This window comes from Rattus rattus, chromosome 1, assembly GCF_011064425.1.
Source record: "Rattus rattus isolate New Zealand chromosome 1, Rrattus_CSIRO_v1, whole genome shotgun sequence".
Classification (NCBI taxonomy): Eukaryota; Metazoa; Chordata; class Mammalia; order Rodentia; family Muridae; genus Rattus; species Rattus rattus.
The window spans coordinates 41014673-41037889 of NC_046154.1; the positions used below are offsets into that span (position 1 = coordinate 41014673).

The window sequence follows — 23217 nt, forward strand, 5'->3', positions numbered from 1 at the left end:
ACCTGCCTCAAAAATGAAAAAAAAAAAAAAAACCAAACAAATAAAAAAAAATAGAAACAAACAAACAACAAAACCCAGAGAGAATCTGTAGGGAGCCTAACCGTGTGACCGGAAGTGATCATCTTCACTTCCACGCTCCCTCTTTTTTAAAGAAGGTTTATTTTAATGTTTTCAGTTCTGTGTTTATGTGTAAGTATATACCCATGAGCGCAGTGCCTATAGAGGTCAGAGGCCTTGGGTCTCCTGGAGTTGGAATTATAGGCAGATGGGAGCTACCCCATATGGGTGCTGGGAACCAAGTTTGGGTCTGTGCCACCACAGTGCACTCCTAACTGCTAAGTCACCTCTCTAGCAGGCCTCTCCACTGCCAAAGAATGTTTGTTTTAGAAATCACCTAACCCTCGCACTGATGCCCTTGTACCAGACAGCTCTGAGTGCGCATAGCCTGTGTTTGTATTATCCCAGAATCACCTAATGACTATATTGGCTTTCTATTGATCCTAGCAAGTGCCATGGTTCTAACAGCATCATTTCCCTATGATCCTAGACAACCCCCACACCTAGCAATATCGACTCTGAGTTCTGGATTCCTCGGTGGACTTAGCGAGGCTTGGTTTGGTTAGAGGCCTGAGGTTTTCTTCCCAGACCGAGACTAAACGGGAAGGGCCCTAACACTGGTCCCTACAAGCCCAACAAGATCCCAGCCTGCCTCAGGCTCCAGCAGCCTCTGCGACCAGCTCTCGTCCTTCTGTGGTTGGCCCATCCCTGAGGATTCCCTCGTCAACATCCAGGTTCTGCCCCTTCGTCTCCTGACTTGAAGCTCCACTCTCCTTGCTGGACCTGCCAATCTTCACAACTGGAACATGGGCAATTTTTTGCCAATGCTATGTATGCTTCTGGCTCATAAAGGATAGAGTTCAGAACCTTGACTGCCATTCAGTAAACGGAGGTCCTGCCCGATACTCGCAGGAGCTCCTGGGTCTTTTTTATTACATTCCTCAATTTATCTTCAGTAAGAGATGTTCTTCTAACACAGCTGCCGTGCCTCCATGCTCCATGACTTCTTATTTTAGGCTGTTCAGTGTGTGTGTGTGTGTGTGTGTGTGTGTGTGTGTGTGTGTACATATGTATGTGAATGAATGAATGTGTGTATGAGTGCATGTGTATGTGTATGTCTGCGTATGTGCACATGAATGGATGTGTGTAAGCGTGCTTGTGTATGTATGCCCATCAACCTGTCAGAGGTTGATGGCAAGTATCTTCCTCAGTGGCTCTCCTCTTTATGTACCTAGGCGGGGTCTCTCACTTGAACCCACACAGCAACTGGACTAAGCTAACTAGCCAGTTTGTTCTTGGAAGCTTGTCCTTGCCTCCTGAGCACTGGGATTATCGGTGGGCTACCATGCCTGGCATTTATGTGGGCGTTAGGAATCCAAACACTGGTCCTCACATTGGCATGCTAAGCATTTTACCCACTGAGCTAACTCCTCAGCTCTGGCCGCTTACGGAGAGGCTTCAGTGTGCTAGCTGCTGGCTGGGTAGTGGGAACATGGCACTAAACAAGACAAACAGGGTCCTGCACTTAGAGGGCTCGCAGACTGGAGCGGGAGTCAGACACCAAGCAAATGTAATTACCCAATCTGTTGCTTGGCTATAGTCAAGAGTAAGTGCTTCAAGGATAAATACAAGATGCCAGGCAGCTGTGTACTGCGCCCTGACAATCTCTGCTGTGTGAAATCATAAAGGGTGGCCTAATACAGTAGTTCTTTCTGTCCTACTCCTCTGAGGCCCTTTCTCCTTCTGAAGAGAAACTTCCAGAGCTAGCCCATGCCTCCGTTTGAGGAAGAGGGAAAATACAGCATTGTAACACAGTAGATATAAGTATACCAGGGAAGATGGATGCACACATGTTTGTGCACACAGTCATGTATAAACACTCATGAACACATGCCTGCATCTGTACACACACACACACACACACACACACACAGAGAGAGAGAGAGAGAGAGAGAGAGAGAGAGAGAGAGAGAGAAAGGAGAGAGAGAGAGAGAGAGAGAGAGAGAGAGAGAGAAGAAGAGGGTGACCCATGAAGCATGCTCTAGGGGGACGAAGAGGAAGAAAAAAAATGAAATCCAAACAGTCTTTTTCACCCCGAAAACATATAATTTTGTGTAAATTTTTACTTTAAACATCTCTCTTTTCCTGAGCTGTGATATGGGTCCTGTCAAAGCCAGGGCCAATTACTGCCATTAGGTTCCCATCATGTCAGCTCTTCTCCCCCCATCTGCAAGGCCCTCGGCGTGCAGGCCTATAATCTGCCCCGCTTTCACTCCATCACTCTCAGAAGGAACAAAATTGTTTTGTGTGTTTTTTTTAAAAGGGCCTTTATTTGGCCCCTGTCAACTCTGAAAAGAAGAAGAGAGAGAAAAAGAGAGGGGGAGAGAGAAAAGAGGAGAAAGATTGTTTAAGTGTTTAACCATGAGACTGCCAACAGTAAGAATGAGAGTCAGCCCAGCTCACCCACGGGCCCAATTGGGGGCACTTGGGACACTAAGTCTTTGGCCTTGCCACTTGCTCCCCCTTTTGTGGGGGAGATGTTCCGTTTGCCCTTAGAGGAGGTCTTCTCACACTGGAAGAATTCCTCTTAAGAGAACATTGAAGATTGGCCTGGTGATCTTGGTAGCTACCAAGTGGTCATACACCCCAAAGTGGTCCCTATCAGCTGTGATGGGGGCAGTGGACCAGAGAGGCCCTCGGAAACACTGAAGACTCAGTTAGCACTTGGCCCGGTTCCTCCTTTCTCGGCAAAGCTGGCCTTCTGCCTCTTCAGCTCACCTGTCTGCCCCACGAGAGGCTGAGCTCCCTGTTGGGAGAACCTTTTGGCCTTTCTTCCCAGCTCTGAAAGCTAAGGCTCTGTGCAGCAGCTGAGAGAGACATTCTCCCTGGGCCGGGCCAGGCCGCTGTCACACCTTCCTGAAGTCTGCAGACACTTATCACACCCCAGCTCTGCCAGGCAGGCGCAGCATGCCTCTCCCCTCCCGCCGCCTCGGCCGACACTTAGCCAACCTAAACAGATTTAGCCTCTTTAATCTTTCCTCATTAGCTGGCAATCTGGAAAGGAAACAAATGCTCACCCCATACAGGTTCAAGCTGTTGCTTTAACCTTGTAAAAGCATGTAGGGTGCTGGAGCTGGGCAGCCCGGCAGCATCATTACCACGCAGGGCCACTGGGCTCAGCCCACCCCTTCGGGGCCTTCCCCACAGTTTCTGAAACTACCCAGTTGTGTCAAGTCTCTGCTAAGTCCCAAGAGCTCTACACCCAGATTTTCTGCATGTAGCCTCCACAGCAAGGCAGCTTCCAAGACCTCGAATAGTTCTCTTCAGCGTACAGGGGGATCTTCCCCCTCACCCCAATGTGTTGTTTGTTCCAATCTGCCTCTCCCTCCGTAATTAGCTGCTCCAGCCCCGGGACTTCCTTGGGTTCCCGCATTATTTCTCCTCCATGTCTATCCATCAGCATCTTCAGCTACATGTCACTGTCTCTTGTCCAAGAGAAGACGTGGTTAATTGTTCATCAGGAGGGCACCCCTCTCCCTGAATGGCTTCTCTGCTACGGACTTTTCCTTTCTGTGCCGTTTTCATTTACACACCCACACCACTGGCAGATCCTGAACCTGTTTGAACAGCAGCCACTTGTGGCACGCCCATTATAACACATCTGTTTCTCTGCTTTCAATTTGATCACTCAGTGTTATTCTGTTTGGTGTGGTTTGGCCCTTGGGCGGGCGCGCGCACACACACGCACGCACGCACGCGCACACACAAGTTTACAATTCTATTTTCTCCCTTCTTGTGCACACTTTGACAGGATGAAGACTCTTAGGATTCTGATGCCACCGTTGGGACGACCGGAACACCATCCATTCCCCTCTCCAGCTTCCTCATGGTCCCTTTTACTTTCCATGATTCTCCAGGCACAGTTATAAGTGGCTCCATCAGCCCCCCGCTTAGCATGTTCCCAGAACTCTAGCCTTAATACCTCATGATGGATATCATCCTGGCTTGCTGATTTGTGAACCCTTTACACTTTCTCAGCATCCTCCTACCTGCTTTCTATCAGTAATGTTTTTTTTTTTTTTTTGCACAGTCTGCATTTACTTCCTAATTATCCAAATTCCTTTTTGTCATTTTTCTTCTTAAAGACTGATCTAAAAAATGAGCTGCACATCTTCTGCCCTACAGGAGGCAAAGACGAATCTTCCACAGCTCTTCCTTCATTAGTGGTCTCTGTGCCCACTAGGCTTTCCTACCTCGCCTTCGATCTCTTACTTCCTTTAACCCTTCACTATTTCAACTTCCCTCTGGCTTCCAGGCCCCAAGACCTAGTCTCTTCCCGAGACTAACCCTTTTGCTTTGCAGAAAACTAGAGGGTCCTCTTCCAAGCTACCCTACCAGTCCATGTCTTTTTCTTTCCAGATAGTCCATCAGGGCTGTCTGCAGCTTTCTCACAGAACCTCTATCCTGGGCTCCAGGCTCAAGCTGAGGTCAGTTGCCGCTCGCCCTGACCTTAGGCACCTCATTGTCTCGATCCCTGGCCCCAAAAGGTGTTTTCCGTGCTGTTCAGACCTACCGGCCTCCATGTTGGAGTCTTAAAGAAATGCCCTCTATCTCGTGCAATGGCCAGTGTGTGCCTTTATCTCTAGAAACCCTTGGGTTTCGTTTTGCTCACTTCTTCTGAGTCTGTCTTGCCTCTTTCTTCTTCTTTTCTTTTTTTTTTTCTGGGAGCTGGGGACCGAACCCAGGGCCTTGTGCTTGCGCTCTACCACTGAGCTAAATCCCCAACCCCGCCTCTTTCTCCTTTTGTTCACTCATTTGGCATGTGCTAAGGCCCCAAGTGGTACTCATCGCACAGAGGACCCATAGCAAGGTACCCACTCCCAGAGTGTCCAAACCGAGTGGAAGAGAGGCTTAATTATATAGTCTCTCAACTAGCGTGTGACGGAAGTATAATCAGGGAGGAAATTTACATTGGGAAGACAACCAAGATGAGAAGCAGGTTTGGGAAGGAAGGGCATATTCCATTGTGTCCTGGAGTGGCCAGGGGAGCAATTTATCTCCATGCCTCTGTTCTATGCACATAGCCTTCCTCACCCTCAGGAGGCCAGGGCGGGTGACAACGCCAATGCCACCACTGGATTTATTGCCTCTTTTGCCTAAGGTAACCTGAGTGACCTTCTGATTTTCCTATCCATGAATGGGACTGACTGTCCTTAGTTAAAGAATACACAGCTTCACTAGAGAGCGCTGCTCTAGGGGACAGGTGGGCAGAGGAGGGGCAAGAGGCAGACACTTTGGAAAAGGCCCTTAGGTCATCCTGTGTGGTCATCCAGGGAAGACTCCATTCCGCACCACTTCCTTGAGTCTTTTTTGTGTCCTCTTGTCTCCTCTGCCATCAGGGAGAGCGATTCTCACCACCTCTCCTCCCACAGCACAAGAATGATCTAGCCGGTCTTCCAAAGCCACAGCACGCTCTTCAGACTTTTCTACCCCTGGGGACCCAGGAAGAGAAAGCTCTGTGTTTGCCATGTGAGATAGGAAGAGACCCGAGGAGCATGAGGAAGACCTTCTCTTAGACTTGGGGAAAGCCATGAGAAGCAGCCCGGGGACATAAGAGACCAACTTGACCTTTGATTCTGATTTCCAGTTGTACTGTATGCCATTGTAGTCCATGCTGCCGGAGGAACTCATGGGGAAGGTCTTGAGGCCCCATCCAGGCCAAGTGTCAGTATGAGAAGAACCTCTTCTCCAACAGTGCTTCCATGTTCTGATGTACCCTGCCCAAGAGTGGATTTTCCGAGAGGATAAGAAGATCAGGAGAGGAAGGGGGATAGCTCCTAAAGAGAGGCCCTCACCTCCCTGCGCTGGAGTCTTGACCATCTGCTGACCCCGTGTAACTTGCCCATCCATCCTGTGGTGAGCACCTGGGTGTGCGTGCAGACTCAATGACTTCCCACACGGGACCTGAGCCAAGAACACCAAGGGTTTCTTGGTCTCTCTACCAGGAAAGGGTCCCCTGCCCAGACTAAGGAACAATTTCACACCCCACCACCACCACCACCACCATCACAGCCCGGTCCAAGGAAAGAAAGGTCATTCCCTCCCCCTCCTCTCCACAGCAGCTTTTCAAAGGTTAAATTCAACCAGCTCGACCCACCCCCTCACGCCCACCCCCAAACAAGAGAGGAAAAGTTAATTGAAAATGCTGTTTAATTTTTCAGCTCCAGTGGATCCTGCCCCAGCACAGATGGCTCCCCCAGGACTGTCTGTCCCTAGCCCATCTCTGCCACTCCACACGCCCCCTACCCCCATCGAGCATGGGGGCTGAGGCACAGTCAGCAGTGGCTCAAAGGGAGAAAAAAAAAAGAAGGGGGACTAGGTGGGGGGGGGACCTCCACACAAAAGAGCATTCTGAGCCCTTGGCTCCCTGGCCCAGAGAACAATGCTCCGACTTGATCCTTTCATAAAGAGAGTTTCTGGTGTCAGGAGACAGCCGCCCAGCGCCCAAGCCGCCCACCCTGGCCACTTCACTGCCCACCACCAACTGCTGTGCTGGCTGCGTTTCATTCCGCACCCCCCTCTGTGTCCAGCTGGAAGTGAGCGCAGTACCAGCCCCCACCCCACTCCAAGCCTGCTTGCTACTTGTTGCCCCCTAAAGGCTCTGACAGGGCCCCAGAGAGGCCAGCCAGCTGAGATGAAAGGCTAGGACTCTAACTGGATTACCCCGACCAGCCCCAGGACTAAAGAGGCCAAGAAGCCCTAATTAAAGCCATCCCCCTTTCCCCCTTGCACCCCACCCCAAACATGGCAGCCTTTCTCCTTTCATCCCAGGTTCTCCAGTTTGTTCAAATTTCCGCTACTGATGGCTTACTAGGCTCTGGAGAGGTGGGTAAGTGGGGAGACATAGAAATCTATAGCTTGGAACCCTTGGGTGTCAAGGTGCCTGGACTTTGTTGTCCCCTCTGCCATAGTCAAGAGGAAGCAACGTAGAGGAAGGCAAGGAAGTAAGCGGGAAGGATGAGGATGTGACTGGTGGTCAGAGGACATCAGCAGATGGATGCATGGTGTCCCTTTAAGTCAGGGTAGAGTCCCCATGTCAGTCCTATGCCTACCTCCCTTCTCATGGTGAAGCATGACTCCCTTCCCAGGAGAGCTATGGTGGCTTGGACACCCCTGACCTCCCCACCTGCCTTCTCCCCTGCTCTGTGTTACTACCCCCAACCCCTCTGACTCCCACTGCCCACTCCTCCTTATCCTGAAATAGCCACTTGCATTTGGCTGGAGAGCATGGTAGGATGTCAGACCAACCATGCATGGGCTGCATTTGGATCTGGAGTCTGGATTAGTAGGGCAGGTACATTATGCTCGACTTTACAGAGGAAACTGAGATGGAAAGTTTCTGAAGAATCCTGCATTCTACTAGTTTCTACAGTGGACACGCAGGAAAAAATGAAGGACACACCCCGGGCGTGCTGAGCCCATTCTCAACATTGGCCACCTTCACAGGTGTACACTACACTCACAAAGCTACACTCGCACTGCCCGGTTGAGCCGGGCACCCTTGCTGGATGATTCTAGGCTTGCTCTGCATGAAGAGAGGAGAGAACTAACTTTCTGGGATCATCCAGCCCGGGGTTACACTGGGGCAGGAGACTGACCCTCTGGAGCAAACAGAGGAAGCCAGCAAGGTCTTCTGGAACAGTAAAGGCTGACCCACACTAAGGGTCACACCCTGCCATTTGATCCATTCCATGGCTTCCACAATATCCTTCTTCCACAGACAAGGGAACCTCCGGTTTGGTACATGGCAGGTAGTGGTCTACCTACTTGGTGACAGCACACCGAGGCCAGGAGAGTCCCGGTGAGAGAATGATGTCCTCTCTAGGGTTAGGAAGGTGCCACAGCCCCCCAACTTTCTTGTGTACCCATCCCTGTCTGACCACAACAAAGCTGGGAAGGGCTATGAGACTGGGCCCCGGCACACAGGTGCCTTGTGAGAAATGAATGGGAGACCAACCCTGGGCCTGGATACCTGGGTCCCTGAGAAGGAAGATTCCCTTTCCATGATTATCCTTTTGTTTTGGTCTATTGCCTGCAGGAGGCGAAGAAAGAAAGAGTTATTGGCTTGCTTTTCAAACTACGGGGATGAGGAGGGATAACTTGGTAGGGTGTCAAGAATGGGGGAGAAGGATTCCACCAACCAGCCTGGGGCGGGGACTTGGGCAGGGCATGGGGGGGGAGGGGAGCGGAGAGGATTGGAGGGAGGTCAAGGGAGAAACGAAGAAAGAGGAAAAAAGAAAAACCCAGCAGTGCGCCGTGTCGCATTGTTCCTGCTCAGCCCTTCAGTTTACTCTCTGCATTCTCCAGCCGTGGGGAGAATGTTACGCTGGCTTAAGGGACAAATCACACACAAAATAAAGACCAACACTCAGCAGTAAAGCAATTATCGCAACATTTTATGCCAGGACTGTTCCTTTTGAAGGCGGCCTGGTGCTACCCGCATGTACCTTAACCCGTTCCTAATAACCATAAAGTTACCATTATTTACGGTACAAGACATTAAATAAATAATGCAAACTCAGGCAAGCGGGCGAGCAGTCTGTGCAGAGGCAGCCGAGAAGGCCTCCCTGCTGTGGGCCAGCCACAGGGGTTAACCCCAGACTGAGGGACTATCAGGCAACCTGGCCAGGGACCTTGTGGCCCCACTTGGTCCCTTCTCAGGGGATCCTCTATGGAGTTAGAAGAAAGGCAGGTAGCCTAGCAGGGATGGGTCAGGTAAGGGCTGAGCAGTCTCACCAAGGAGAAATCTAGACAGGACCAATACTGAGGCTGTCTGGGAGGCATCCAGGGCCTAGAGGGACTCTCCCTGGAGCGTGCGGTTAAAAGGAGTGTGCCAAGCCATTCAGATCCAGGTTCAAATCCCAGTGGCTATTTAAAAGCTACGAAAAGCTCATAGACTCCCACGTACAATTCAGGGGGGCAGGATGAGGAAGACAGTCAAGTGAGTGAGTACGGTGTTTGCCACCGAATTTCTGCTCAGTGGTAACTGTTCTTTGCCTCTGAAAGGAGGTCTAAGCCTGCATTTTATAGTTCATAATTTGCTTATATCTATCTGGAATGGTCTGGAGGATCCCTCAAGGTAAAGGGGAAATCTGGGAAGGAAAGAAGGGCCAGAGGGACAAATCTACAGAAAGGACAGATGCCAACTTCTTGAGACAGAAAAGGTCACGTGGCTTTGGCCAAGGTATTCTCCTAAGAGGAACCTCTGTTTGTGCTGAGATGCAGGTGCCAGGAGACCCTTGGGTCATGGCTGCCAAGTATCAGATGCCATCTGAAAAAACAAATCTGGAAGAGGAGGCTCCCCGCCCTCTGTAATAAGCTTGGAGGACTTGCAGAGGGACCAGCCATTGCCAAGTCACCTTGTACCTCTGTCAGCCTCAGCCTGCCAGGTTCTAGCATTCTGCCGTGAGCACAGGGGCCAGAGAGAATCCGAAGGTGTGAGCCCCACGTACTCTGTTGAGTTCTGCTGTCTGGCCATTTGTAGCCGTTGTTTGTAGCGTTGAGCCAGCGCTAGCCTGCCTTGTACCCAGAGGACCTTCAGGAACACCTTACTGAGAACAGTAACATGAGTAATTACTGGAGAAGCCTAGGGCGGGCCTGGAAAGCTGCTGCAGAAAACACAGAGTGCCAGGCCTACATTCTGGTCTCTGAGCCTGGCTGGACGGGCATCTTTGGGTGATGTAGATGCTCCTGGCTAAGGGACTGGATTTCTTGTTTGTTTGTGATGGTTGGCTGAATTTTGTTTGTTTGTTTGTTTGTTTGTTTGTTTCGAGACAGGGTTTCTTGCCTTGGCTGTCCTGGAATTTACTCTGTAGGTCAGGCTGCTCAACTCAAGAGATCCACCTGCCTCTGCCTCCTAAGTGTTGGGATTAAAGGTGCTTGCCACCTGGCTTGTGACTGGGTTTTTTGAACGCTAGCTGAGGATTCGCTCCATGACCCCTCTCCACCTCAGATCTGGCCTTTAACAATTAATGGGCAAAGTCTCTCTCTCTCTCTCTCTCTCTCTCTCTCTCTCTCTCTCTCTCTCTCTCTCTCTGCTACTGAGAGCAGATTACTTTATTTGGTCACAACCAAATGAAGAGTGAAGCCATTAACATTGGCTCAGCATGGTACTGGAGGGAGGAGGCACAGCACAGCCTTAACTGGCTTCTAATACAGTAACCTGTGAATAGCTATGGCTCTGGGGCAAAGCACTTGTTGTGCAAGCCTGAGGTCAGGGGTTCGGATCCCCAGCACCTGGGTAATTGGTGGGTTTGTAATCCCAGCACTGGGGAAGTGAGGGAGGGGCAGGTCCTTGGGCAATCTGGCTAGCTCCACTAGCCAAATTTGTGAGTTCTGCACTCAAGTGAGAGACCCATCCTGCCTCAGTGTATAAAGAAGAGAATGAGGAAGAGTCCATTCTGGCCAACATGCACACATGCACAGGAACATACACACACACACACACACACACACACACACACACACACACACACACACGGCTTCCCCCCCATACAAGTTTTACAGTTTCACTTTTAAAAACAAACATCATAAATTCTTTGAATGTAGCAAAATGAAAAACAAAAACGTATAGGGAACCTTAAAGAAAACCCTGTTCTCCTGTCAAATGAAGTTAGACGTGATGAACAGTGGACTGCCGTGTGGCCGGGCACCATCTCCTGGGATTGCAGATGCTTGTGTTCCCCTTGAGGGGTAGGACAGTTCTCCTGGCACACGGCCTAACACTAGGGATGCTGAACAAATATTTAATGGATGGATACTTGGTCCACAAGGAAGCGAGGCCTAACACTGCACTGTACAGATGTTTATCACGGCTCTTTATTAAATATAAAAATAAGAATAGTATCATCCCATGTTTTCTTTGTCACTGCCTTTGATCCTTTCCTCTCAAATATTTCTTTTCTTTTTCCTTTTTGTCTGTTTGCTGCTCAGGCTGGCTCGGAACTCACAGCAGTTCTGAGAGCTGGGATACCGGTCATGAACCGTCATGTCTCCTCTCAAGTATTTCCAGGCCGACGTTCAAGGGTTGGTTCTGGGGTTCTCATTGGCAGAACTATAACCCATAAAGCAAACAGCACATAGAGAACTGAGACCCACAGTACACTTCTGTGGACTTCTGGAACACTTGATCGAGGCTAGCCAGATGGCTCAGTCGGTAAAGGAGTCTGCTGCCCAACCTGATGACCAGAGTTCAAGTCCCAAAACCCACCCAGTAGAAGAAGAGAACCACATGTACATCATAGCACAGATAGAGGGATGGATAGATAGATAGATGATAGATAGATAGATAGATAGATAGATGATAGATGATAGATAGATAGATAGATGATAGATAGATGATAGAAAGATGATAGATGATAAATAGTAGGTAGGCAGGCAGACAGACAGCTTAAAGTTATAACACTGGATCATGACGTAATCTATAAAAAGTGTGAGTGTGACAGAGAGACGGGGTGGAGGGTGGGGGGATGGGGGGGTCAGAAGCACTGAGGGGTGATCCCTGGACACCTGGAACACTCATCTCTAGCCTGTGGCACAGCCATGACTCTCTTTCTTAGGAAAAGGGCATGCTGTCTAGGCCAAAGGCTGCACCAGCTTCAGGTGCTTCCGCTTTCTTTCCTGACTGCATAGAAGGTGGGCAGAAGCCGGGGAAGACAGCTGAATACAGAGCTAGGGAGAGCCCAAGGCACCCTAGTTTCCATTCCTTCCCTGAGCTCTAAGCCTTCACTAGGCACAAAGTCAGTCCTGGCAAACCCTCTGATTGGGTGGAGTGAAGAAGGAGGGGAGCTGGAGGGGAGCTCATTCTCTCCCGGCTTAAAAAGTCAAAAGCTCACAACAGGAAGAAGCCGTCCTTCTTGCCCCCGGGTGGCCTCCACTTCCCACAGACATTCTCAGCTCACAGCCAACAAGCCGACTGGACTGCCATCTTGAACTGCACTCTCCTGTCTGGTCCTGCCAAGGGAAAGGGAGATGGGGCCCTGCTCTTCCACCCCAGCCTTTCTGCCAGCCTGGGTGTCCCACAGCTGACCACTTGCAAACGGGCCTCTATCCCCAGAAGCCATTCCCTCCCCCTCAACGTTAGCTTTAACCTTTCTCTTTCTTTCAACAAAAGCCAAACTCTTTCAAAGGCAACCTGATTGAAATTCAAAAACTTTCCAGGGCCTCGGCCCCACTCTCTGCTCCTCCCCATATTGACAGCAGCTCACCAGCACCCCCACTCCAGCCCCCACCCCTCTGCAATGTATAAAATAGCCTGACAAAGGCTTCTCCCCACCCCCTGCCCTGCACGCACAAGACTCTCCCTTTGTATCTTTGTATCACTTCAGGCTGGTGCAAAAGAAGCCCTGGCTCTGAGCTGCCCATTGTCTCTGCCACCCCACCCCCTGCCTTCTGCAGCCTGGAGGTCTGTGCTAGGGCCCTGGTCTCCTTGGCCAAACCAATGGTGGAGAGGAGCCAAGTGTCAGTGTACCTGAAGAGTGCCTGGCGCTGAGGTTGTCTCCCTCCCTTTGTGAACTCCAGGGTAGACCCAGCAGTGCCCGGAGCTGGTTTCCTCATCTTCCTGGACACCAGATGGAGCTCCTCCCTCCCTCCTCTCTCCTCAGAGACCAGCTCCCTCCCTCTGCAGCAAGAGCAATTAGAGGGTCTGGCAGGCTCTGGGGAGGGAAGGAGACCCAGGTGGTGGCCAGGAGGCTATTAGAAAATGGAGAAAGGCAGCCTGGGCACACCTTTTATACAGGCTGCAGCCACTGGGGAGGAAGGATGGAAACGCTTTTCAATTAATGAATTAATTCAACAAGTATTTATTGAGCATCTATCTTGTGCTCATTGGGGAAAGAGTGGAAAAGAAAGCCTTTATCACAGAGTTCACATTCTGGTAGGTAAGAGACAAATCAATACGTAATACCTCAGGCAAAAGTCTGTAGAGGAGTGAAGGAAAAAACAGGGTAGAAGATGGTTCAGTGGATAAAGGTGTTTGCTGACTAGCTGGACTAGTTAAGTTTGATCTTCACAGACTAGGAGAACCGGCTTCCATAAATTGTCTTTTGACCTCCAGAGATGTGTATGGCACACACACACACACACACACACACACACACACACACACACACACACACACATATGAAAAAGAGCTAAGCCAATATTCTAGTGTAAAGTGGGGAGGGGCTCACAAGCCTCCATCCCTAATTGATTCACCAGTGATGGCAACAAGGAGAGGAAGCGTCAGTTTCTTTAAGGGTGTGGTCCCTTAGGATGAAGGTGCTCCAATGGAAGACCCTATCCATGCTTATATGTCCAGCACAAATTGGACTCAATGAGTTACATAACACACACACACACACACACACACACACACACACACACAGACACAGAGACACACACACAGACACACATACAGACACACACACACGCTATAGAGGACTTAACATTGAGAGGGATGGGACATAGGGATTAGATCTGGGAGGAGTTGAAGAATATAATCAAAATCCATTATATTCATGTAGTCTCAAAAATTAACTAAAATATTATAAAAAGAAAAAGGGCTAGAAGCTGGACACAATGGCTCATGCTTTTAATTCCAGCACTTCAGAGGATGAGGCAAGAGAATTGCCAAGAGTTCAAGGTAAGCCTGGGCTAGCCTGGGCTACAGACTGAGCTACTGTTTCAAAACAAAAGAATGATGTGGTGGAGAGCCAGAAGCAGGTCAGGGTGAGGCGTGTGTCCCAAGAGACCCTCAGTTCAGTCAGAATCTAGAAAGGGATACAGCGAGGGGCGCTTCTGAGGAAAGAGAATGCCAGCCTGAGGGAATAGCAGGAGTAAAGGCTCCAAGGTGTTGACTAAGCAACCAGCATGCTGACCAGGAAGAAAAGGAATCATGAGAAACCTGAGGAGTACGAGGCAGGAAGGGCAAGTCAGAGGAGTCACAGACTCTGATGTATGCATTGAAAGGTCTCAGGCAAGAGAAGTGGGAAGACCTGAGGAGACAGGATGCTCTGCTTGAGAGATAATGATGGCTTGGACCAGTGTGCTGTGGTAGAGATGGAAAGGAGCTGTCAGATTTGGGGTACACGCTGATGGTGGAACCAACAGGATTTGCTGGCGGGTTACATGGAAAGACAGGAATATGGGATGATTTCAAGGCTCTGGGCCTGACCCAAATGGACATCTTTGCTGGTTGGTTTTGTCAACCTGACACAAACTGAAGTCTACTAGGAAGAGAGAACCCCCATTAAGAAAGTGTCTCCACCACATTGGCCTTGGGCACATCCGTGCAGCATTTTCTTGGTTAATGACTGATATGGCAGGGATCAGCCCACCATGGGCGGTGCCACCCCTGGGCAGGTGGTCCTGAGTTGTGTAGGAAAGCAGGCTGAGCAAGTGATGGTGAGCAAGGCAGGAAGCACCCTTCCTCCTTCTCATTCTCCCATGGTCCCTGCTTCAATTCCTGCCTTCAGCTTCCTCCCTGAGTTCCTGCCCTGACTTCCCTCAGTGATGCAGTGTAGCCTGGATGTGGAACACGAAATAAACCCTTTCAAGTTCTTTTCAGTCATGGTGTTTACTGCAGCAACAGAAAAGTAAAACTAAACAAAGACCGATGTAGCCATTCATTGTTACAGCCAGAGATGAAGAGTTGACTACTTGGGCTTGTATAAGTCTAAGAAGACTCGGGTTGAGTCTATTACTATAATAAAGATCTGGAATCAAAGCCCTGAGGCTGGAGAGAGGCAGCCTGAGGGCAGCCAAGGGCATTCCATAGTTCCGAGCAGAGAGAGGGGGAAGGACCAGGAAAACAAGAGAGCAATGAGGGAAGAGGAACTGGAGAGTGGGTGGTGTTCCGGAAGTATAGCAGGGAAGTGTATGGAGGAGGGAATGATGGGTCCAGCTGACAGCTGGCCATTGGGTTTGGTTGCCGGATTTTGACCTGGATGAAAACCATCTCAGAAGGAAGATGAGAAAACAAACGGGACCACAGGGAGCTAAAGTGAGAAGCTGTGGGGCAGGCGGGGCCAATGGAAGGTATTTGAAAAACACTGTTACACTGTTAGAGCCCTTGAGGCTGACAACAAGCCAACAGTCAGAGAAAATTTGATGAGATGGGGCAGGGGGACAACTGCTGAGATGGTGCAAGAGGTGGGCTTAACCAGGGATGGAGATTTGGTAGGAGGGTCCAACGGAGGAAATGGGCGGGGAGTTGGTTGAGGCTGTAAAGGAAATTCAAATGGCCATGGGCTGTGGGATCTAAGCTAGGTTAAGAGGGAAGTTTGCCAGTATGGGGACACAGTGAAAAGCAGGTAGGTCTAATAGATGGGGTGTGGCGGGAGTTGTGATCAGGGTACCTCGGGAGTGAATTGGAGGTTGGAGGATAAGATGCTTGAGATAGATACCACAATGGAGGTGCTATTGTTTACAATGAGAAGGGCTGGGAAGGAGCATTGGTCCATGATTGGGGTAGGAGGACAAGTCTTCAATGAGCAGCATCTGTATCCCTTGGGAAGGTATTGGAGATATAGATCCACAGACAGGCTTCCTACCTATAGAACCAGAGACTCTGGTGTGGCCCAGCGATCTCTGTTTTAAGAAGCACTCTGGAATCTGATGATGGTAAAGTCTTAGAGTCCCTGAGAGGAAATTGAGGATTATTAGGGCATGACTATCAGACACAAGGAAGGGGCGGGGGGAGGCATAATAATGAACTCACAAGGCTTGGCCTTTATTGGAAAGAAATTATCTCATATAATAAAATAACAATGGCCAACAACATTATCACTCTGGAAATGGGATAATATAGAACTGTCGCACAAGTGGATGGGCACGATGGCCCACATAGTAGAACAGAGTGCAGTCTAAGGGCACAATGGCAAGACCTGCTGTGGAATTCACTTAAGATGCTCATACACCTGGATAAGTGCAGAGGGGCAGGTGACTCCACATAGGACCTCACTTCAGTCTCTCAGCACAGGCAGGGATACTTGCGTGGATATGAGAGAAGAGAGAGAGAGAGAGAGAGAGAGAGAGAGAGAGAGAGAGAGAGAGAGAGAGAGAGAGTGTTATCAACTGTACATGCACTCGTTGACTAAGCTGACAGCCAGCAAGACCCCTCAGAGAGGACCCAGGAGCTGGGGCTCTAGCCCAGTTGGTAGAGTGTTTGCCCAGCATTCAGGAAGCCCTGGGTTGGATCCGAGCATCCCACAAGCCTGGCAGGCTAGTGCATGCCTGTCATCCCAGCACTGGGCAGGCGAACATAGGGGGATCAAGAAGAGTTCACACCCAGCCTTAACTATATAGAGAGGTTGAGGCAAGAGTGCGTTCCCTGACAGCATGTTAAAAGAAGCCCCTGGAATTTGGGTAAAGTGAGCACAACCGGAAAGGCTGAGATAGACGGGTCACAGCACCGTTTTCCTGAAACCTTCCGAATACCTATGACTCTAAGCCCTGGGTAGACTTAGAAGGTGACATCAGCATAACTCTTCCTCTTATTGGGAGAAACCAAAAGTGGCCAGGACGGAAGTTGTCCCGGAGCTCCATCCCATCCATAGGCCATTGTCATTGGTCAGGGCTTTGCTTTTGAGGTGTTGGTGGTCCACGTCAGCAGGAGGCAGGGAGTTTGGAGAAGGACAAGAAAGGGAGGCACCTCATCAGCTCTCACGGTGCGGCTGTCTGCTCAAGGCCCTGTTCTCCCGGGCGAGCCACAAAATACTCCACTGAGCATGCTTGATTAAGTTTTAATTTTACCAACTTGATAGAAGAATAGGGCTTGTGTACTCGGGGTGGGACAGACCCTAGAGTTATGCTCCGGGCCATCACCCATATCACACAAATCTATTACCCAGAAGCCCCACACTGGGCCAGAAAGGCATGCAGCTGTGAAGGTGACAAAAGGCAAGGGTGAGAAGGAAGGGGTGTGGATGTGGCCAGTCACCCTTGTCTGCTCTGGGCATGTAGCTTTCTCCCTTTAGACTTAGCTCTGCCCTGTGGGATTGGGAGCAAGCACTGCTTCATTACTTTAAGTCTTCCCCTTTCTCCTCAGCATCCATCATTCTGGAGCAAGGCTGGTTGGCTGGTTGGTTGGTTTATTCATTCATTCATTCATTCATTCATTCATTCATTCACTCACTCATTCATTCATTCTCATGACTACATATGACTCTTCCAGGGAGATCTCACTTCTACAGCTTCAGCTACCATGTACATATTAATGACTCTGAGGCCCTATGACCAGCCCTGACCTCTCTTTTGATTTTTTTTTTTAATCTTTGTAGTATTATCTACATCCCAAGCTGGAACCAGAAGTTCCAACAGGTGTCTACTATTTGACGGGTCCAAAGGTCCTCCCGTCATGCAGGAGATCCCTGCCTATTCCACCGTCTCCACTTTGCAGTCACACTGCTCCTTTTAAAGTACAAACCAATTATACCATCCCTTCTCAATGGCTTCCTTCTTATGTTTTTTTTAACTTCTATTTATCAATCTACTTTGTGGGGTGAGGGAAAGAGGTAGGCATGTGTCACAGCACATACGGAGATCAGAGGACAACTGGTAGTCTGTTCTCTCCGTTTCCCATCTGGCAGCTGGGTACTGAACTCAGGATTCGAGGCTTGGCAGTGGGTGCTTTAACCCACTAACTCACTGTCTCTGACCAGGTTTTCTCCTTCCTTTAAAAAATGTGTATGAATATTTTCTTGTATATATGTCTGTGCAGTGCTCATGGGAGCCAGAAGAGGGCATCAGATCCCCCTAGGACTAGAGTTACACCACGTGGGTGCTGGGAATTGAACTCGGGTCCTCTGGAAGAACAGCTGATGCTCTTAACTGCTGAGCCATCTCTCCAGACCCTAATTATGTTTTTAATTAGCCATCTCTAATTAGGTGTCTAATTATCACCTGCTGTGTGCCAAGCACTGTGATACTCTGAGAATATCTTTCCACGCAACCTTTTTTTCTCTGTCTCTGATATTTCCTGGTTCTGTTACACCTTACCCAGACGCCTTGCTGACAAATTTCATCACGAATTGATTTCTTCTTTGAATTTGTACATATATCGAACTTTTAGCAAAGTGTAGTAAATTCTCTAGTTCTGTAATCGCTCATTTAGTTTCCCCTTCCTTCTGCCCAAGATCAAGTCTTTGTAATTTCTTTTCCTTTCAAAAGGACATATGGATCAAGCTGCAATTCATCTATCATATGACAGACTCACTTACAGCATAAAACTCAATGATTTTTAGGTATTCAGCGGTTACCACAATACATTTTAGAACACTTTTAGTTCCCTTTAAACGGAAACTCCTAATCCTGCCTCTAGGAGCCCCAGGCAGTTACATGGCTACTTTATTTCATAAGATTTTTCTACTCTGTATATTTTGCATAAGTGTTACCACACAATAGCTTTCTCTTAGGTCTGCTATTGTTGTTGGTTTTGCTTTTTTGACACAGGGTTTCCCTGTGTAGCCCTGGCTGTCTTGGAAGTGGATCTGTAGACCAGGCTGGCATTGAACTCACAGAGATCCACCTGCTTCTGCCTCCCAAGTGCTGGGCTTAAAGGATGTCTGATATCTTTTATATAATTTATTATTTTTATATATTGTATATTATTAATAAAATGTATTATAAAACATAAAAAACATTATAATAACTTAAATAATTTCATTAACTCCAGCATGCGTTCAAGGTTCATACGTGCTATGGCATTTGTTAGAACCTCATTCTTTTCATGGCTGAACATATGCAACGCTACATGAATACATCATACGAACACATCTCCACTGATCAGGGGACGAATGCCTGGATCGGTCGCACTCTTAGGCTATTTTGAGCAATGTTGGTTTGAACATATATGTGTAAACTTTTTAATAGCTATATATTTCCAGTCTGGGGGTATGTAGCTACTGATGACTCTCCCAAGGCTTTCTTCCCCCTGTATTAATTTAATGGGCACTGTACTGATGTATTAATAATGTATTGATGGCTCAATGATTCCTCTTCTTAGAAGAAGTAGCAGCCAATGCTGAGTCACAATGTTAGTGACAATCACCGCACTTGAATCTGTCACACAGGCCTCTGTGCTATCCCCGCCTCAGGAGGAGGGTGAGTGACGTACCACAGAATGTGTGTACGTACACTGTCTTCATGCACACCAGAAGAGGGCATCAGACCTCAGGACCTCTGGAAGAACAGCCAGGGCTCTTAACCACTGCGCCATCTCTCCAGCCCTAAGGCGTAGCTTTTTGAAAAACTACAGCGTACTTTCCAAATCAGTGACACCCACTCCATTCCCAGGCACTGCAGCCCCCTTCCATCTTCTATCCATCCCGGTGGGTGCGAAGGATTTACAATCGAGGGCTTTTGTTTCTCAGTTACTCCGTTTCTTTCTTTCCCATCTAATGCCTTTCATTTTAATCCATCTCTTCATCGCTACAACTTCCCTCCTGACGTAAGTGAGCAGTGAGGGTAAGCATCGTGGCCTTGCTCCTGACCAGAGGGAAATCACCCAGGGCCCTCGAGACTTTAAAAGTCCCCTATATTCCAGGGCAATTGAGTGTTTTGTCATGAAGTGACACTGAATTTTGTCAAATGCTTCAAAACAGTTTTATATCTATTGAGCTAATTTTATAGGTTTCTTCTACCTTTTATTAACATAATATACTATATCGCATATTTATTTATTCATTTGTTTAGAGACAAAAGGCTTGCTATTTGTAGCCCAGGCTAGCCTTGAGCTTATAATCCTCCTGCCTCATTTCATTGATTTATTTTTGTATGTTAAACTAATTTTACATTCCTAGGTTAAATTCCATTTAATCTTTCTGCATAATCCTTCTCTCATATGTTGAATTGGGGGATGTGTGTATGTGTGTGTGTGTGTGTAGTTTGTCATAAGGCTTACTTATTTAAAAAAACCCTTTTGTTTCTCCAAGACAGGGTCTCTCTGTATAGTCCTAGTTGCCCTGGAACTTGCTCTGTAGACCAGGCTGGTCTTGAACTACCAAACTCTACCAAATGCCTAAAGAACAAATAGTAATCTACAGTCTCTGCCAGATACTAAAGGAAGTCTATTTCTCAAAACATGGCAGACCCATGTTTTCCTGATGTAAAAATATCATAAAATTTGAATAAATAGCCAGGTGGTGGTGGTGCACATCTCTGATCCCAGCACTCAGGAGGCAGAGGCAGGCAGATCTCTGTGAGTTCTAGGCTAACCTGGTCTACATGATAGGGTCCAAGACAGCCAAGGCTACACAGTGAGATCCTGTCTCAAAAAAAAAAAAAAAAAAAAAAACCAAAACAAAAAAACAACCCAACCAACCAAACAAACAAACAAACAAATAAAATAAAAAAAAAAAAATTCCCCATAGACCTGCCTAGAGGCCAATTTGATTGAAACGTTCTCAATTCATGTTCCCTCTTCCCAGATGACCCTGGCTTATGCAAGTTGACAAAAACAAACTAAACGGCATAGTAATGTTCCCTCATCAGCTCCTCATACCGTTCTGCAAGAACAGGGGTGATCACTTCTAATCCTGCCTTTGGTAATATGAGCAATTCGGTTTAACTACAGATAACTGCACCCCCCACCCAACTCCCACTGTGTGTGCACGTGCATGCATGTGTGCATGTGTGTGTCTGTGTGTCTGTGTCTGTCTGTCTGCCCTGATCATCTCATGTATCCAAGGACGGCCTTCAACTTTCTAGGTAGCTAAGGATGGCCTTGAACCTGGATCCTCTGGCCTCCGCTTGGTTTGGTTGTTTCTCCTTTGCTTCTCTAGTCTGACTCATTGATCTGACTCATTGATCCATACTTTAACCTGGATTCTTTTCTCTTTCTTCTGCTTGCGCTGACTCGAGTCGGTTCCTTTTTCCCTCTCAACTCCTTAGTTTGGAAGCTTAGCGTGGCAACCTGAGGTCCCCACCCTTTCTTACAGCAGGGGCACCACCGCTACGCATCCCCTGTGCACGGTCTCAGTTCACCCCTCCCTTGTTACAGGGCCACGGCACAGCACAGTGGAGGCCCCCGAAGGATTCTCTTGCTCAGTTCTTAACAACGGGCTCAGAAATGGGTACCGAGCAAAGCCACGGTGGCACAGGGGACTCTTAAAAATTATATTTTATTTATTTTTCTGGAGGAAGGAACAGAGCTCGAATGCTGTGTGGTGTGCATGTGGAGGTCAGAGGAAAACTTGTGGAAACCAGTTCTCTCCTTTCACCATCCGAACCCTGGGATTGAACTCAGGTTGCTGGGGTTGGCAGCAAGTACCTTTACCCACTGAACCATCTTGCCAGACCACAGGGGCCCTTTGAGAACTGGGATTCTGAGGAAAACACATTTGCTTCTTCAGGTTGACAGTGTCCAACAGGAAGATAGATCGACCCCCACCACCACCACCACCAAAAAAAACCAAAAAACCCCTCATCCGTATGTAGCTAAAAACAGGAGGTAGTTGAGAGCCCAGGGACATACTGGAAGTTTAGAAATACTCACTGAATAATTGAATGCACGCACAGTGTGGAGGACAGGGTTCCAAGGAGCACCAAGGGCTACCAGATGAAAGCCATCCCACAATGCTCTGGGTGCCCACATTTACCAGAATCTGCCTATGGCGGTCATGCCTACTAATTTTTACCTTGGAGTTATCTGTAATCTTCACTATCTCTTCTGTTAGTATCTAAGTCTTGTCTGATCCTATTTGTATGATATAAAACATTTCCCATTGTGCGGGCCTCTCACCCACCTCTGAAGCTTTGATTTTTTTATGACTCCAGCAGTATTTTATTCCATTTTTTGAGCTAGGGTCTCACCATGTAGCCCTGGTTAGCCTGGCACTTGTTTATGTAGAGAGGCTGGTCTTGAACTCACAGAGAGCCATCTGCCTGACTCTGCCTACCTCTGCCTCTGGTGTACTGGGGTTCAAACGTGTGCTGCCATGCTCAGCTTACTAGCAGTTTTCTAAAACTCGCCGATGCCCAAACATCCCGTGCTCACTGTCTGAGGGCTGCTCTCTCTCCAGAATTCCAGAATACTGCAACTCAGTTCAGCAAGTACTTCCAGGCTCATGCACCTAGCACTAGGGCCCATCATACTTCACTCACTGTTTGCATCTCCAACTTAAACCTACGATGTTATTTCCACAGCCCAAACTGATGACAAACCAAAAACTCAGGTTATAGTCCTTATTCCTGTTACAGAAACTATAGCCTTTTTTTTTTGTCCTGAACCCAGGGTCTTACACATGCCGGTTAAGAATTCTACCACTGAGCTCCATCCCCAGCATACAGTGACAATTTTTAAAATGCTCTTTTCAGATCTATCCCATAACCTGGCCCACAGCAGTTAGCTGCTGTTAATCATGTCACTTACAATGATAGGTGACATTTACTGAACACTTGCTTTTTGCCAGGCATTGCTCTAAGTGCTTGTACACGAATGATCTCGCTTGTCCCTCGTAGGAACCCTAGAGGTGGCTGACATCACCACCGATTTCATTTTATAGGTTGTGAGGATGGAGTCCTGGACTCCACTCCCCCAAGGCCACATTGCTAGCAAGTGGTAGAGTGAGGGCTCAAACCCCCCCGAGGCCCAGACTTGTTACTATAAAGAACTATGGTTTCCCAAGTGGTCATTGTTTGACAGACCCAGGTACCTCTCCCCACCATGGCTCTTGTCTTTCCGAACCATTCCTTTTCATCAAGAACAACAGGCTCACAGATCTGATCTGGTCCTGGCTCTGTAACTCAATGTTAATGTGCATGTTGGTTTAAAGTCTCACTGGTTCCCTTTGGAGAGAGAGAGAGAGAGAGAGAGAGAGAGAGAGAGAGAGAGAGAGAGAGAGAGAGAGAGAGAGAGAGAGAGGAAATGAGGCCACGATTCATTTCCATTTTGAAAGTTATTTTTAAAAAGAAGGATGCCGGGGGCAGAGAGCACATGTCTGTCTCTTGAAAGGAATGGCCCTGTCTCCTGCCCGTGATTTTCTCTGACTTTGAAGCTCTGGCCCCTGCTGGAGCCTCTGAGCTCTCGCAGCCAACGTGCTCCCGTTGGAGGTGATGAGGACCAAATTGGGACAGGTCACCCAAAAAGCCCCCTTCGCTTTGTTCTCACGGAAAGCTCTCTCT

The 23217-nt window shown here is 48.4% G+C and overlaps 1 protein-coding gene across 1 annotated transcript in view; it reads right to left on the minus strand.

Annotated features, from left to right (window-relative positions):
• The window catches only part of Rnf220 (ring finger protein 220), a 219720-nt gene that overhangs the window by 130434 nt on the left and 66069 nt on the right, over positions 1–23217 (minus strand). The window lies entirely within an intron of this gene.